Source organism: Miscanthus floridulus, chromosome 13 (genome assembly GCF_019320115.1).
Source record: "Miscanthus floridulus cultivar M001 chromosome 13, ASM1932011v1, whole genome shotgun sequence".
NCBI lineage: Eukaryota > Viridiplantae > Streptophyta > Magnoliopsida > Poales > Poaceae > Miscanthus > Miscanthus floridulus.
The window spans coordinates 16,197,681-16,213,016 of record NC_089592.1 but is presented as its reverse complement, the minus strand read 5'-3'; the positions used below and the strand labels follow the sequence as shown (position 1 = coordinate 16,213,016).

At 47.9% G+C, this 15,336-nt stretch overlaps 2 pseudogenes; both read left to right on the top strand.

Moving 5' to 3' along the window:
* Positions 1–3,799: 3,799 nt before the first annotated feature.
* On the top strand, positions 3,800–15,336 carry LOC136499516 (uncharacterized; annotated as a pseudogene).
* Positions 9,166–9,819, top strand: LOC136501851 (uncharacterized; annotated as a pseudogene).

Sequence of the window (15,336 nt, the reverse complement as noted above, 5' to 3'; positions counted from 1 at the left end):
GCTTCAAGTACTTCAATATTCTCTTTGTTGCTTTCGAATGACTTTCTCTTGGTGAGGCTTGGAATCTAGCACACATGCATACACTAAACATCACATCCGGCCTTGATACGGTCACATAAAGTAGGCTTCCAATCATAAACCGATACATCTTTTGATCCACCATGTTGCCACTAGGATCATTATCCAAGCTTCCACTTGTCTCCATTGGTGTACTAATAGCTTTAGCATCATCCATTCCAAACTTCTTGAGCATGTCCTTGATATACTTGCCTTGACTCACAAATGTGTCATTCTTCATTTGCTTGATTTGAAGACCAAGGAAGTAACTAAGCTCTCCAATCATAGACATCTCAAACTCACTTGCCATCATCTTGCAAAACTCCTCACAAAAATCTTGATTTGTTGACCCAAATATGATATCATCAACATAGATTTGCATTACAAACAAGTCATTTCCAAGCTTCTTGGTGAAGAGAGTGGTGTCAACCTTTCCCATCTTAAATCCCTTAGAGAGTAGGAAATCCCTCAATCTCTCATACCATGTTCTAGGTGCTTGTTTTAATCCATACAAAGCTTTTCTCAACTTGTAAACATGGTTGGATTTCTTTTCATCTTCAAAACCGGGAGGTTGCTCAACATACACAAGCTCATTGATATACCCATTGAGAAATGCACTCTTCACATCCAGTTGGTACAACTTGATGTTGTGGGCACAAGCATAGGCTAACAAGATCCTAATTGCTTCCAATCTTGCAACCGGTGCATATGTTTCTCTAAAGTCAAGACCTTCAACTTGAGTGTAACCTTGAGCCACTAATCTTGCTTTGTTCCTTATTACTATCCCATCTTGATCTTGCTTGTTCTGAAAGACCCACTTGGTTCCAATCACATTATGATCCTTAGGCCTCTCAACTAACTCCTATACTTGGTTTCTTGTAAAGTTGTTTAGCTCTTCATACATAGCATTGACCCAATCAACATCCTTCAAAGCTTCATCTATCTTCTTAGGTTCAATGGATGACACAAATGAGAAATGCTCACAAAATGAAGCCAATCTTGATCTAGTTTGCACACCTCTTGAAATATCACCAATGATAGTGTCCAAGGGATGATCTCTTGCAACATTGGTTGGTTGAAGCACTTGCACTTGATTGCTTGCGTTTGATAGATCACTTGGTTGAGATGATGAACTAGCCACCTGTTGTTGATCTTGCACTTTGTCATCACTAGTCTTGCTTGAACTTGATCATGAGAACCACTAGCTTGCACATTTGAGTTAGAGAGCACTTGATTCTTGTCATCTTCAACATCAATCATCTCTCTAGGCCTTATATCACCAATGTCCATGTTCTTCATTGCATTGACCAATTGAGTGCCTCTTACATCATCTAGATTCTCATCTTCCTCTTGGGAACCATTTGTTTCATCAAACTCCACATCATGAACCTCCTCAAGAGTACCGCTAGCCAAATTCCAAACTCTATAAGCCTTGCTAGTAGTGGAGTAACCAAGCAAGAAACCTTCATCACATTTCTTTTTAAACTTGCTCAATCTAGTGCCTTTCTTCAGTATGTAGCATTTACAACCAAAAACCCGAAAGTATGCTATGTTGGGCTTTCTTCCATTCAAAAGCTCATAAGGTGTCTTCTCCATCATGGGGTGACAATAGAGTCGGTTGCTATAATAGCAAGCCGTGTTGATTGCTTCGGCCCAAAATGAATGACTCACATTGTACTCACTCAACATTGATCTTGTCATGTCAATCAAAGTTCTATTCTTCCTTTCAACTAAGCCATTTGATTGAGGAGTGTACTTGGCCGAAAATTGATGTCTAATTCCAAATTCATCACACAACTCATCAATTCTAGTGTTCTTGAATTTACTACCATTGTCACTTCTAACTTTCTTGATGGTTGTTTCAAACTCATTGTGAATGCCCTTGACAAATGATTTGAATGTTGCAAACATATCACTCTTGTCAACAAGAAAGAATACCCATGTGTATCTAGTAAAATCATCCACAATCACAAATCCATATTTGTTTCCACCAATGCTTGTATATGTGGTTGGTCCAAACAAGTCCATGTGCATCAACTCAAATGCCTTAGATGTGCTCATCATGCTCTTCTTAGAATGTGTGTTACCAACTTGTTTTCCGGCTTGACATTCACTACATAGCTTATCCTTCTCAAATGTGACATCTTTCAAGCCTCCAACTAAGTCATGCTTAATCAACTTGTTCAATTGTTTCATTCCAACATGACCAAGCCTTCTATGCCATAACCAACCCATGCTCGTGGAGTCCGAGGAGAGCATCGTCGAGTGGGCCCTCGACGCGTATCTCCTCGGGTTCCGTCTCGTACATCGTGCGCAGCGCTGCGGCAGCCTCGGTCAGCCTCTGGAGGTGGCCTTAGCTGGCCACCTTGGTCTGGCCCAGGAAACCGACCGCCTCCTCCACCCTCCGGATGGCCTCTTCGTCGCGTGTCACCACTTCCTCGATGGTGTCCCGCAGCTGGTCCACACGGTCGATGAACACGACAGCGCTCTCGGCGTCGCCCGGGTTCGCGGGTGGCGCGGCCTCCTCGGCGAGCGTGGACACACGTCGGAACGCCGCGAGGAGGGGCTCAGCCTGCGTGATGGCGCGGTCGATGCGCGCGCTCAGCGCGCGTGCCACCACGGCTTGGGACTGGGGGTGGTGGGAGGACGATGGCGAGGCACTGGACAGGAGCTCGTCGAGGCGGTCACCGATGGCGTCGATTTCGACCTCAGCCTCGGCTGCGGCTGAGAGCACCGAGACGATGGAAGCTCGCGATGTGGACCTGGCTCGTCAGACATGGAGACCGGGCCGAAACCGCGATCGTGGCGGGTTGACTGGGCCGAAACCAGGGTCGAATGGGCGCGAGGGCCAATTTTAACTGGTTTTGAGGGTAAGAGACTGCGCGTGTCTAGTTTTCGAGTTAGAGGGCTAGAAACAAACTGCAGCCATAGTTGAGGGCCAAAAATGAACCTTTTCCTTATATATACATACACTGTAGCAAGTTGCCAAGGTACTCTATGCTTCTTAATTTCATATATGGTTCACTACTAGTTGGCACCATTTCTCTCTCTATATATATATATATAATTAACGACGCGCGTCTAATTAACTTTAAATGGGCTTGGATTAGGGAGTGGAGATCCATCTAGAAGCCATGGAGTAGAGATGGGCTAGACCTCTGGAGCTTCTTCAGTTTGCTAATCTTTCCTATACAGAGACCTATCATGGCGCAGAGAAAAGTCGAGGTATCCCCCTCCCCCCCCACCCCCAACACCACACACACCCACGCCATTGGAAATAAGAACATACACCACAACAATCACTAATTATATTATCAGTGGTTTTGTTTTTGCAATAATCACTCTAAAATATGAGTGGAGAGATGGGAAACATACCTAGTATATATCTGTAATTTCGTATTCTACTCTATGTGCTCCAGCATTTATATATGTATGTAATGTAAATAAATAGCTCCACGCGTCACGTCGTCCAAAGTCAGTCATGGGCTGGCTTAACTCGCCACCCCCTTTCCCCATCCATTCTTTCCTCCCTCTCTTTCTCTCTCGTCTCACATCAAGCTCTAGGTAAGTATGAACAGCTAGGAGGCACGACCTGGGCTGCAACGCGGTGGAATGCTAGATCGGCGCGGAGGGGGACTGCATCCCCGCCGTCGTGGACCAAAGCTGCGATATGCTGCTTGATGCAACCGGCCAATTTGGCTGAGCGGATCGTGCTCCGTAGCATCCACGGAGGACGGCACAAATGGCAACGCTCAGGGTCATGATGGTGGTCACCGTCGCCCTGCGTGATGGTACAGCGTTGGAGAACGAGAACCCATGCGGCGAGCAGGGGCTCAGCCATGTGAGACAAGGGTGGCGAGCAGTACCCGTGTTGTACATACCGTGCCAGAATTCTATTTGAATTATAGTCGGAACTGATAAGATCTTTTTTTTTCGCGACCGTGCTCAACGAGCACGTTTTTTATTAAGAGGGTAGCAAAACGGTTACACCGCATAGGCCTCGGCTTATACAACACTGAAGGAAGAACTAGAAAGAAATTGAAAAAGGCGCTGGGCGAAGAAGGAAGTAAAGAAACAAAATGTATTGCGACCAAGCGGCCACCAACGGGGCTAACCGCCTGAAACCTGCCGCTACCCACAAGTTAGCCACCTCATTGATCTTCGGCAACATCCACGCTGGCATTGTTGCGAACCGCTTGAAGACCCGACTGTTTCTCTTTCCACATCATCCATGCGACCAGTAGGAACAGAGCGAAGAAGCCCCGGCACAGGTCCTTCGGCAACTGTTTTCTTTCGCTTAGACACTGATGGAGGGCAGTGTTCTCATTTTGCGTCGGCTGCACGATGTCAAGCTTGGAACGGGAGCCTAGCCTAGACTTCCCTAGTGTAGACGCAATCGACGAGTAGATGATCCATCGTCTCAGCAGCCTGATGACAGAGGGCGCACAGATCGCAAGCCTGGAAGCCACTCATCTTTCTGCGACTGACCGTCAAGCACCTATTGTGGTTCGCGAGCCAAGAGAAAATTTTGACCTTGGGTGGAAAGCCGTCCTAGAAAATAAAACATCTTGATTAATTCTTAAAACCTTGTGCACAAAAATTTTTCATCACCGATGCAATAATTAACTAAAGATATATAAGTTTATTTGCTTTTGAGCACATGTTAAGTTCCAACCAAAGAAATAAACAAGAAAAAGAAATATTGGAATTGCTACTCTCTGCTACTTGTGCTAGTCGCTGTGTGTTTGTGGAGTGAGTGGCCTTCTTAACTAGTTAATTGTTGGCATCAAACAAAAAAAAATGCAGAGGTTTTTGGCGTTTGACATCGAGACGGCGGTACAACAAATAGCTCCTTTCTTAGAGGACACAAGCAACGATGCACCTCAGTTCATCTACTTCGAGGGATGGGATGGATTGGGTGCTTCTACGGTGCTTAGAGCTATAGCAGAGCAGCCTCCACATTCTTTACGGGAAAAATTCGAGAAGATCATCCACATTGACTGCTCGATATGGAAAAGCCGAAGAGCATTGCAAAGGGTGATCGTAGACGAGATTAAGCTCACTCAACAGCTAGCGGCTGATTTTGACAGGCAAGATGAGGAGGAGGATTTCAGTGGGGTTGACCAAGGCTCCAGAGCTGACATTAGAGACATAACAGGAGTGATAGGTCGATACCTAGTACAGTACAGTACAGTTGTTTAGTTATCTTTCACAATGGAAGTAGTAACACAATTGGCTTGGCTAGCTTTGGCATACCAATGCTAGGTACTAAGGAACTGTGGACCTTCAGAGGATGGCTTCGCCTCAATAGAGAAATTCCTGAAAAGGTAGAGAATTCACACCTTTATATTTATGCTCATGGTGACCTTGACGACAATTGGATGGTATACCTTGAGGAAGAGGCTAGAGAAATCGCTTTGCACATGCAAAAGCTTGGCCTTGGAGTTACACCTAAAATAGCCACAGAGTGTTGCTTGTACCTATTGTCATTGAATAACCAAGCTAAGAAGATGATTGACTACAACTGGGCAACCCATGCTTCCTGCTACTGGGTTTGTCATGGGATCATAGAGGGAGGACAGAACAACCAGACATGGGATGTTGCTCACGCTCTGCAGCAGCATATAAGATTAGAAGACTACACATCCAATACAGACCTTATGTGGTCTGTAGAGGGACTGGATCTTTCCTCGAAATAATGAATTTCTATTACTGAATCATATTTCAAAGAGGTTCCTCCAGAGACAACAACATTGTTATTTGCACCCAACAAGTCGAGTCCACAAGTGGTACCATTAACTAGTGACAAGTTCCGTAAAGTGGATCAACTCAGAGTACTGAAGTTATATGGATGTACCTTCAGCTTTTCATCACCTCCATTCTATTGCTGCCGTAGCTAAGATTCCTTGGACTGGATAGATGCATGGATGGACTACAACATGGGGAGGAGGAGGAGGAGGAGGAGAAAACAGGTGAACGAGTGGTGGAAAATTTTCAGCGGCTATGGGTGCTAGATGTATGCCACACGGATTGGCCATTGGCTTTTCCCCCAGAAACAGAAGAGCAAGTGATGGCTACAGACATTAGAGAGGTTCATATAACCAACGGAAGGATTTGGACCAGCAACCTAGCATGGAGATGCCTGCCAAACCTTCACAAGCTTCAAATAGTTAAGCCCACAAGCCCTTGGGAGACATATCAAGGACTTCCTTCATCACTGGAATCATTCTCGTTAGACGCAGGAAGGGATCATGAAAATGAAGCAAGAATATTGTTGGCCCACTGGATCTCCGGCACACTACCGGAAACCGGCACTTTGCCGAGTGCCGGAGGCTTTGCCGAGTGTATTTTATCGGGCACTCGGCAAAGACCGTCTTTGCCGAGTGCCAAGTAAAATACACTCGGCAAAAAAAAAACACTCGACAAAGATGTATTTTGCCGAGTGCCATTTTTTGGCACTCGGTAAAATGCGTCTTTGCCGAGTGCCTTTTTTCTGGCACTCGGCAAATATGTATTTTACCGAGTGCCTTTGTTTTGGCACTCGGCAAAGAGGCATTTTGCCGTGTGCATTTTTTTTGGCCCTCGGTAAATTATTTTTTCAAAGCAATTTTTGAGGCCCTAAATGAATTCAAATGAAAAAAAATTTCAACTACAAAGTTGTATAACTTCTCAAGATCTACAAAGTTTATTTTGGTCATTTCTTCATTTGACAAAGCGACAATAACATTGTTCATAAAATCTACATCTCTCTCATGTCTCTCATATTAGTTTCATAAAAGTAGAAGAGAGATATATAAGATTTGTGAACAATGTTACTACCACTATGTCGGATGAACAAATGATCAAAATAAACTTTGTAGATCTTGAGAAGTTATGAAATTTTGTAGTTGGCAACATTTTGATTTGAAATCATCTTGTCATGCAAAAACGACGTTTGAATTTGAAAATTTTAAAATTTGAATTATTCAAAAGACCTCGGATGGAAAAACTTCCTAAATGAAAATTGTAGATCTCCAAAAGTTATGAAACTATGTAGTTGACAACTTTTTGATTTGAAATCATCTTATCATGCAAAACTACGTTTGAATCTCTAAAATTTGAAATTCGAATTTTTCAAACGACCTCGGATGGAAAAACTTCCTAGATAAAAATTGTAGATCTCGAAAAGTTATGAAACTTTGTAGTTGACCATTTTTTTATTTGAATTCGTTTAGGACCTCAAACAAACAATTTACTCTCGGTTTAAAAAAGCAATTTAAAAAATATGTTATAGAAAAGAAGAAAAAGAAAAAAACTGAAAAAGAAACTGAATTTACCGAGTGCCTCACTTCTTACACCCGGCAAACAAGGGGTTTGCCGAGTGCCAGTTTTTGCACACTCGGCAAACCCCCACTCGTATACCCCCGCATCCGGCCGCACACAGCCACACACGCGCACACCCACCCGCGCCGCACACGCACACAGGCACACCCGTCCCCGGCCGCCGCCGCCGCCCCTACCCCGGCCGCCAAAACTGAAGTGGCTTGTAATCCGACACCTTGAGCTAATCCCAGGATCAAATTCGTGCACCACTTGTTCCCCTCTCCAAAACTGAAGTTTTTATTTTTGTGTGATTTTCGGAGGCATTTTTAGTGATTTCTGGTTCGTCGAATTTGGTTTTGATTGGGGTGAAACTTCTTGAGGGATTTTGGTGCTAGGACATGTGTGATCAAGGCTAGGGTGATCCCCTAACAAATCCTTCACTTGAGCACCACGATTTTGTTTTGGGGGATTTTTCGAGTTCTCGCACGTGATCTGGATTTTCTGGAGTTTGAGCACGAATTGAGCGATGATTTCTTGGGAATAGCTTACCTACTCTGTGGTGATTGCCTGTGCAAAGTTTGGGGACGAATCGTATTGTTTTGGTCGAGTTCCCGTCGAATTTTTGGCGCTCGCCCGTGTCTGTTTCTTGCGCTCGGTCCCAGTTCGTAATTCTCAGGTGCAGCTCGCAGGCGCTGGTGCCTTCACCGGTCAAAACCTGTGTGTGCTCGTGCAGACCCGAGCCTGCTCCATCCCTCTGTTTGTAGTTCGGCGCGACAGTGTCCAGTCCTCGCCGAAGCTCACTCGCCTCTGGTTGGCCGTGCTCAGCTTCCAAGCACCAATCGGTGCTCATCCAGAACCCATGCACGCACAGCACCAAGAGCAGGAGCAGCAGTTCACATTAATTGGCTTTTCAGCAGCAGTAGGCTTTTGCTAATTCCATTTTCAATCGGCAACTTGGCTGGCTTCTTTCTTTTGCCACAGGGTGCAGGTTTGCAATGCTTTGGATTCAGAGCAGCAGCTGGACATGGATTCAGTGCTTGTGCAATATAAGCACCTTGCTGTGAATTCATCAGTTTGAGCAGGTAAGCAACAAGTTTCAGTTCTCAAACTGTCAATTGTTACTTTTGTGCTTCACCGACCAATCATCCAGTAATTGTGACATGTTTGCCTGCAGCTCTAATTAATTATTCTAGTGCTCGGTTCATACATGCTTGGAATTAAATACTTGTTTAATCCTTCCTAGCTTTGAAATAGGATGCATGTGTGTCGGCAGTAGAACTGCTTCTGTACCTTGCTAGTTCTCTAGATCGATTCTCTGTTTTGAAGTATTTCTTTGTACTAAACTTAGCATATCTACACTGTCATCTATTTAACCTTGCACATAATCGAAAGGACATGAATTACAGTACATTTGAACTATTTAATTGTAATTTATGCAACCTCTGGGCTGTTTAATTGGGCGTGATGATGTTGGTGTAATTTACATTTTTGTATATATGCTCCTAGACATTCACTAATTTGCTGCTTAATTGTAGCAGTATTGTAGTATTAGGTGAGTGTGTTTAAGGATAAGTTACCTTTTGCTGCACTTTATAACCAGAAATGAAATGGTTGTAGTAGGTGAGTGTGGCTAATGATTTGTGCTCTCTGAACTATACCTTTGCTTTCAGTTCCACACATTTTATTCACACTCTCATGGTATTACAATTAAACTGAAATGATTTGTGCTATCTGAACTATGTGTCTTACCATATAAAGATTATGTGTTATGTTTGTGAGGACTCTGGGCAGTCCAGACTTCAGTACATGTTCCAGCACAGGACGTCGGTGTCGCAGGCTGAGTGGAGCATGGCGTCCAACGAGTCGCTCTTCAGCATCTAGGGCGCCAGCGACCTGTACCCCGACAGCAGGTCGCACTTCGACTTCTACTACTACGAGGCCATGGCGGAGGCGGCGGACTCCAAGCTGCCGTCCCAATGTACTGCACTGCACCGTGATGCCCGTTCTTGATCTTGTCTTGTCGGCAACGACCGTGCAAATTAAGCAATCACCTGCATGCAGACTGGCGGAGACGTCGCCGAGGAAGAAGGACGTCGTCAACAGCGCGCTGTACCAGTCGCCGCCGCAGCTCGAGCCCCCCGTGTCGGCCTTCATGGAGATGACGACGGAGGAGGAGCGGCGGAGGAGCGACACCGGGTGCTGTTGCTGCGGCTGCTGCTGGCTCGATTGCTCCTGGTGCTGTCGGTGCCCGTGGTGGTGATGCGGCTGCTGCTGCAGCTGCTCCTGCCCCAGCTTCTGCCGGTGCAGCTGGTGCCTCTGCTCATGAGAGAAATTGGCATTTGGATCCGACAAACTTGGTGCCAAATGGGAGCTTTAGATGGGTATCTAACCTCCCTTGAGAGGTTAGATCCCTTTCGGCGCCTCCTGCTTGTGTTTTCGGAGGATTATCTGGCAGACAGGGCTTGGCATGTGCACGTCAGCTGGAACAGTAGTATATGCTGAGAAAAAAATATATTTTTTCTTTGGAAAATAGGTTTGCCGAGTGTAATATCAAAAAAACACTCGGCAAACAGTAACAATATGCTGAGAAAAAAAATATTTTTTTTTCTTTGGAAAATAGGTTTGCCGAGTGTAATTCCAAAAACACTCGGCAAACAATAATCCTTTGCCGAGTGTATTTTGGAAAAACACTCGGCAAACCACTTTTTTTGCCGAGTGTCAAATTTGACACTCGGCAAACCATTTGCCGAGTGCACGATAAAAAACACTCGGCAAATAGCTGTTTGTCGACTCTGTATATGCCGTGTGCTGTTTGCCGAGTGTTACACTCGGTAAAGCCTTTGCCGAGTGTTTTTTGGTCTTTGCCGAGTGTCTATGGCACACGGCAAAATCTCTGTTTCCGGTAGTGGCACGGGTAAGCCGACCACTCACCAACGTTGTCGAGCACGACACTATCATTGTCGAGCACACACTATGGCTAAAGATAGAAGAAGTGAGGGAGAACAGAGCACACACACAATACGGGCACAAGCGTTGGCCGGAGCTCTGCAGAAGAGATGGCAAAACTAAACTCGCTCTCTTTACTGAGTTGCAGTGACAAACTATATATACAACTCTACCTATCTAATCCTAGTATAGCTGTTATGCTGCTATAGTGACTAGATGTAACAGCAGGGCTAACTTTGGCGTCTGCCCCTGCTGTGGCTACAGTGCGATACGTGAGTCGTTCGGCGCCTGCCCCTACAGCGGCTACAGTACCACAGCAGGGAGCCTTTTCGATGCCGTCTTCCCCTGCCGTGCTTTCACACTAGGGAGCAGTAGATTACTTAACAATTCTTCCCCTAATCCAGCTGCTAACCCAAGAACCTCCTCCATGCCGATCATCTTCTTCAGCTCCGTGAGTCGAAAACGGCCAAGCGGCTTGGTGAGGACGTCCGTGAGTTGCCGACCAGTTTTGACGAACTCGATGACGATCTGCCCTCCATCGACACAGTCCCTGAGGAAGTGAAACTTGACGTCGATGTGCTTGCTTCGGTCATGGAAAACCGGATTCTTCGCGAGGGCGATGGCGGGCTGGTTGTCCACCATCAGTGCTGGTGGGTGAGTTTTCACACCGGTCAGCTCGCCCAGCAGCCTTCGCAGCCACATAACTTAGCACGCCGCGTGGCTGCCGCCACGTACACTGTCTCGCACGTAGACAGCACCACCACCTTCTGTTTCAGCAACATCCATGAGATTGGAGCCGACCCGAGAAAAACGAGCACGCCAGAGGTGCTCCGCCGTCCGTCGATGTCCCCCGCCATGTCTGCATCGCTGAACACAGTGAGCTGCAGCCTACTTTCGCCGGTCTTGGGGAAGACGATCCCCTGATCCATCGTCCCCTTGACGTAGCGCAGCAGCCGCTTCACCGTAGCCCAGTGATCCTCTCTGGGATCCTCCATGAAGCGAGTGACGTAGCCCACGGTGAACGCAATATCTGGCCTCGTGTGGACTGGGTAGCGCAGACCACCGACGATGCTCCGGTAGAGTGTTGCATCCACCTTCGCCGCGGTACTGGCCTTCGTCAGCTTCAGCCGCTCCTCCATTGGAGTCACGCACGGTTTGCACTTAGTCATGCCACTCCGCTCCAACAACTTCGAGGCGTACGCGCTCTGAGCGAGCGTGAGCGCCTCCTTCCCCTGTTTCACCTCGATGCCGAGGTAGTAGGAGAGCGCGTCGAGATCGCTCATTCGAAAACAAGCCGCCATCTCGCACTTGAAGCTATTGATGTCCTCCGCACGTGCGCCGGTGATGATCAAGTCATCCACATACACGCCGATGATGAGCTCCTCCTTCCCACGTCGCCGCGTGTAGAGTGTGTGCTCGGTTGCGCACCTCTTGAACACAAGCTCGTCCAGCGTGGCGTCAAGCTTGGTGTTCCACGCTCGTGGGGCTTGCCGCAGCCCGTAGAGCGCCTTGCGCAGTCGGAGCACCCTGTGCTCCACTCCCTTGATGGCGAAACCCGGAGGTTGTCTGACGAAGACCGTCTCCACCAGGTCGCCATTGAGAAAGGCCAATTTTACGTCCAGGTGATGAACGCGCCAGTCCTTTGCTGCTACCAAAGCCAGTAGCAAACGGACAGACTCCATACGCGCTACCAGCGCAAAGACTTCCTCGAAGTCGATGCCCTCGCGCTGGACAAGCCTCGGGCAACGAGACACGCTTTGTGCTTGACAATGACGCCGTGCTCGTCCCGCTTTACCTTGTACACCCACTTCAGGCTGATCGGACGACATCCTAGAGGTGGATCGACGAGCTCCCAAGTCTCGTTTTTCTCGACCGCTTTCATCTCCTCCAGCATCGCCCGTCGCCAGTGTGCGTCGCGCTCGGCCAGCACGAACGTGGGTGGTTCCTCTACACTGACAAGAAGCAGCTCTAGGTCATTGAGCAGCCGACCCGCTAGGCCTAAGGGCCCTGTGCCGCCGATGATGTTGTCTAGCCATTGGAACCGCACCTCCTCACCTTCGTGAAAGACATCCACGAACTTAGTGATGTCACTTGGAGGTGAGACGAACTCGATCGGTGTCGATGGAGTTCCCTATAACGCCGGAGTGATTGACACAGCACCTGGAGTGCTCGGCATCCCTCCCGGAGTGCTCGGCATCCCTCCTGGAGTGCTCGGCACCAGTCTTGGAGTGGTCGGTACCACTGCAAGACCTCTCGGCTCCGTCATGGGAGTGTTCGACACCCGTCCTGGAGTGATCGACACCACTGCAGGACTGCTTGGCTCCACTCCTGGAGTGCTCGGCACCCCTCCCGGAGTGCTCGGCACCGCCCCAGGAGTGCTCAGCTCTGTTGCTGGAGTGCTCGGCACCTCCTCTCCAGCGTTTGCCCTCCCGTGGATGACCAAGTGCTCGACGACGAAGGTGCTGGTGAAGCTGTCAGCTTCCCCCATGCTCGGACTGTTCCAGTTCCAGGCCATTTTCTCGTCGAACACGACGTCGCGCGAGACAACCACCTTGCCTCCGCGTGGGTCATAGAGCCGGTACGTCTTGGTACGTTTCGCGTAGCCTAGGAACACCATTAGTGTGCTCCTGTCCTCCAGCTTGGTGAGGACCGGCTTCGTCTTCCTGACGTGGCTGATGCAGCCGAATGTCCGAAGGAAGGACACGCTCGGCTTGCACCCATACCAAGCTTCGAACGGCGTCTTGCCCTTCAGGGCTTTGGTGGGCGCGCGGTTGAGGATGAACACCGCCGTGGTCACCGCCTCACCCCAGAACCTTGCTAGCATGCTACCACCTGTTGGCCCACTGGATCTCCGGCACGGGTGAGCCGACCACTCACCAACGTTGCCGAGCACACACTATGGCTAAAGGTAGAAGAAGGGAGGGAGAACAGAGCACACACACAGCACAAGCACCAGCGTTGGCCGGAGCTCTGCAGAGCAGATGGTAAAACTGAACTCGTTCTCTTTACTGAATTGTAGTGGCAAACTATATATACAACTCTACCCATCTAATCCTATTACAGCTATCATGCTGCTATAGTGACTAGATGTGACAGTAAGGCTGACTTTGGCGCATGTCCCTGCTGTAGCTACAGTGTAGGTGAGCCGTTCGGCGTCTGCTCCTGCAGCGGCTATAGTACCACAGCAGGAAGCCTTTTTGACGTCGCCTTCCCCTACCGTGCTTTCACACTAGGGAGCAGTAGATTACTTAACAAATATCCCGTATCAGCTTGGCTGGTTGCACAATATTATCAGACTTTATACTTCGTGGGTCATTGCCAAACCTTGAGGAGCTGGACCTCTCGCACACAGCAATCAAAATCCTTGACCTTGGAGCGGTCGTTGAAGTGAAAAATCTTCAGCGACTCTTCTTGATGGGATGTGGGCAGCTCCGCTCAATTTCTTGGCCCAAAACTGAAATGTACAAACTGATACATAAGCCGACTGATAAGCCGGCTGAAGTTGTTTTGTTGTGAGAGAAAAATACTGTAGATTGTAACTAATAAGCCGACTGATAAGTTTAAGCGAACAGGGCCTAAGGCTGTTGTGCATTGACACTAGAGCAGGAGGAGAGCTGGACAATAGAAAACCATGGCAGTGTGATTCTTTAATGGTCTACCAGCACGACGAAGTAAAGGAGTATTGTCATGCATGTGTTGCCGTTGCAGACATGAGGTTCCTTCAGTCCTTGGAGTTTCTTTGGACAGAGGAAACCATTCAATGTGATAAGTGGAATCTCTGCTTGTCATCTACTAGCAATGATGATGGAAGAAGCCACTACAAGGAAAATATGGGTCGTCCTTATAGCACTGGACAGTTATCTGATGCTGAGTCTCTGCCGAAGTCATTAACCTACCATGACATCAGCATTGAACAGATATCTGCAAAGATCGATGTCAGCAACAACAGTTCCTCGACGCAATTTCTGCCGCTAGACTTGCACATAGAGATTGGCGAGGGAATTAGTAACGTCACCGACAAGTCCAGCACACGGGCAAGGAATGCAATATGCCAAGTGATGAATAGAGTCCAGTCCTTGCACGTGCATGACAGTTCCATCACTGGTGTTGCCCCTGAACACATTTTTATCCCCACGACAAAACATTGGCGAATAATGAATGGGCTCAAGTGGTGCTGGGTGGAGAGATGCCCCAAGTTGGACATTGTCTTCGCGACTAACTATTATTGGAGATGTTTCTCTCAGATGGAAATCTTTTGGGCGTCTCATCTCTTGATGGCCCGTTCTATTTGTAGCAGACCAAGAAATCCAAGGTTGGATGCAAGTGATTTATCGTTTACACAACTGCGGGCTATTCGTCTGCACTTCTGCCCGAGGCTCAGATATGTCCTCCCGATGGTTTCGAACAATACCTTATCCAAGGTGCTGGAGACTCTCCACATACACTGTTGCGGTGACCTCAGACAGGTGTTCCACATGGAGCAAGAGTTTCTGGAGAAAATAGAGGCCTTGCATGAAAAAGGCATGCTGGAATTCTCAAACCTCAAGAGCCTGCACCTGTATGAGCTCCAGAGTCTGCAACAGATATGCGAGGCCAAGATGTTTGCTCCCAAGCTCGAGACCATCTATATCGGAGGATGCTGGAGCCTGAGGCATCTCCCGGCCACCGGCAGTCGCTGCCGCGAAGATGGTCGCCTTGTGGCTGTGGACTGCGAGAAGGATTGGTGGGACAAGCTGGAGTGGGACGGGATGGAGTCTGGCCACCACGCCACCCTCTTCGAGCCGAGCCATTTTTTTTTTAAGTAAAGGCAGGAGCTCTGCCGCTCAATTAAGAAGGAAATAGAGTTTTATGTACAGGCACCAATGATGCCAAAAAAAATCCGGTCATAGAACCAACTCAAACACCGGACATAGAGCCAACACACACAAGCCACCGCTCATGCGCTTGTTGATTTAGCCCACACTACACATGGAGCCGAGCCATTCCAAGTACTACAAGAGGCGTCACCTGAGGGGCACGGTTCTCTGGTGA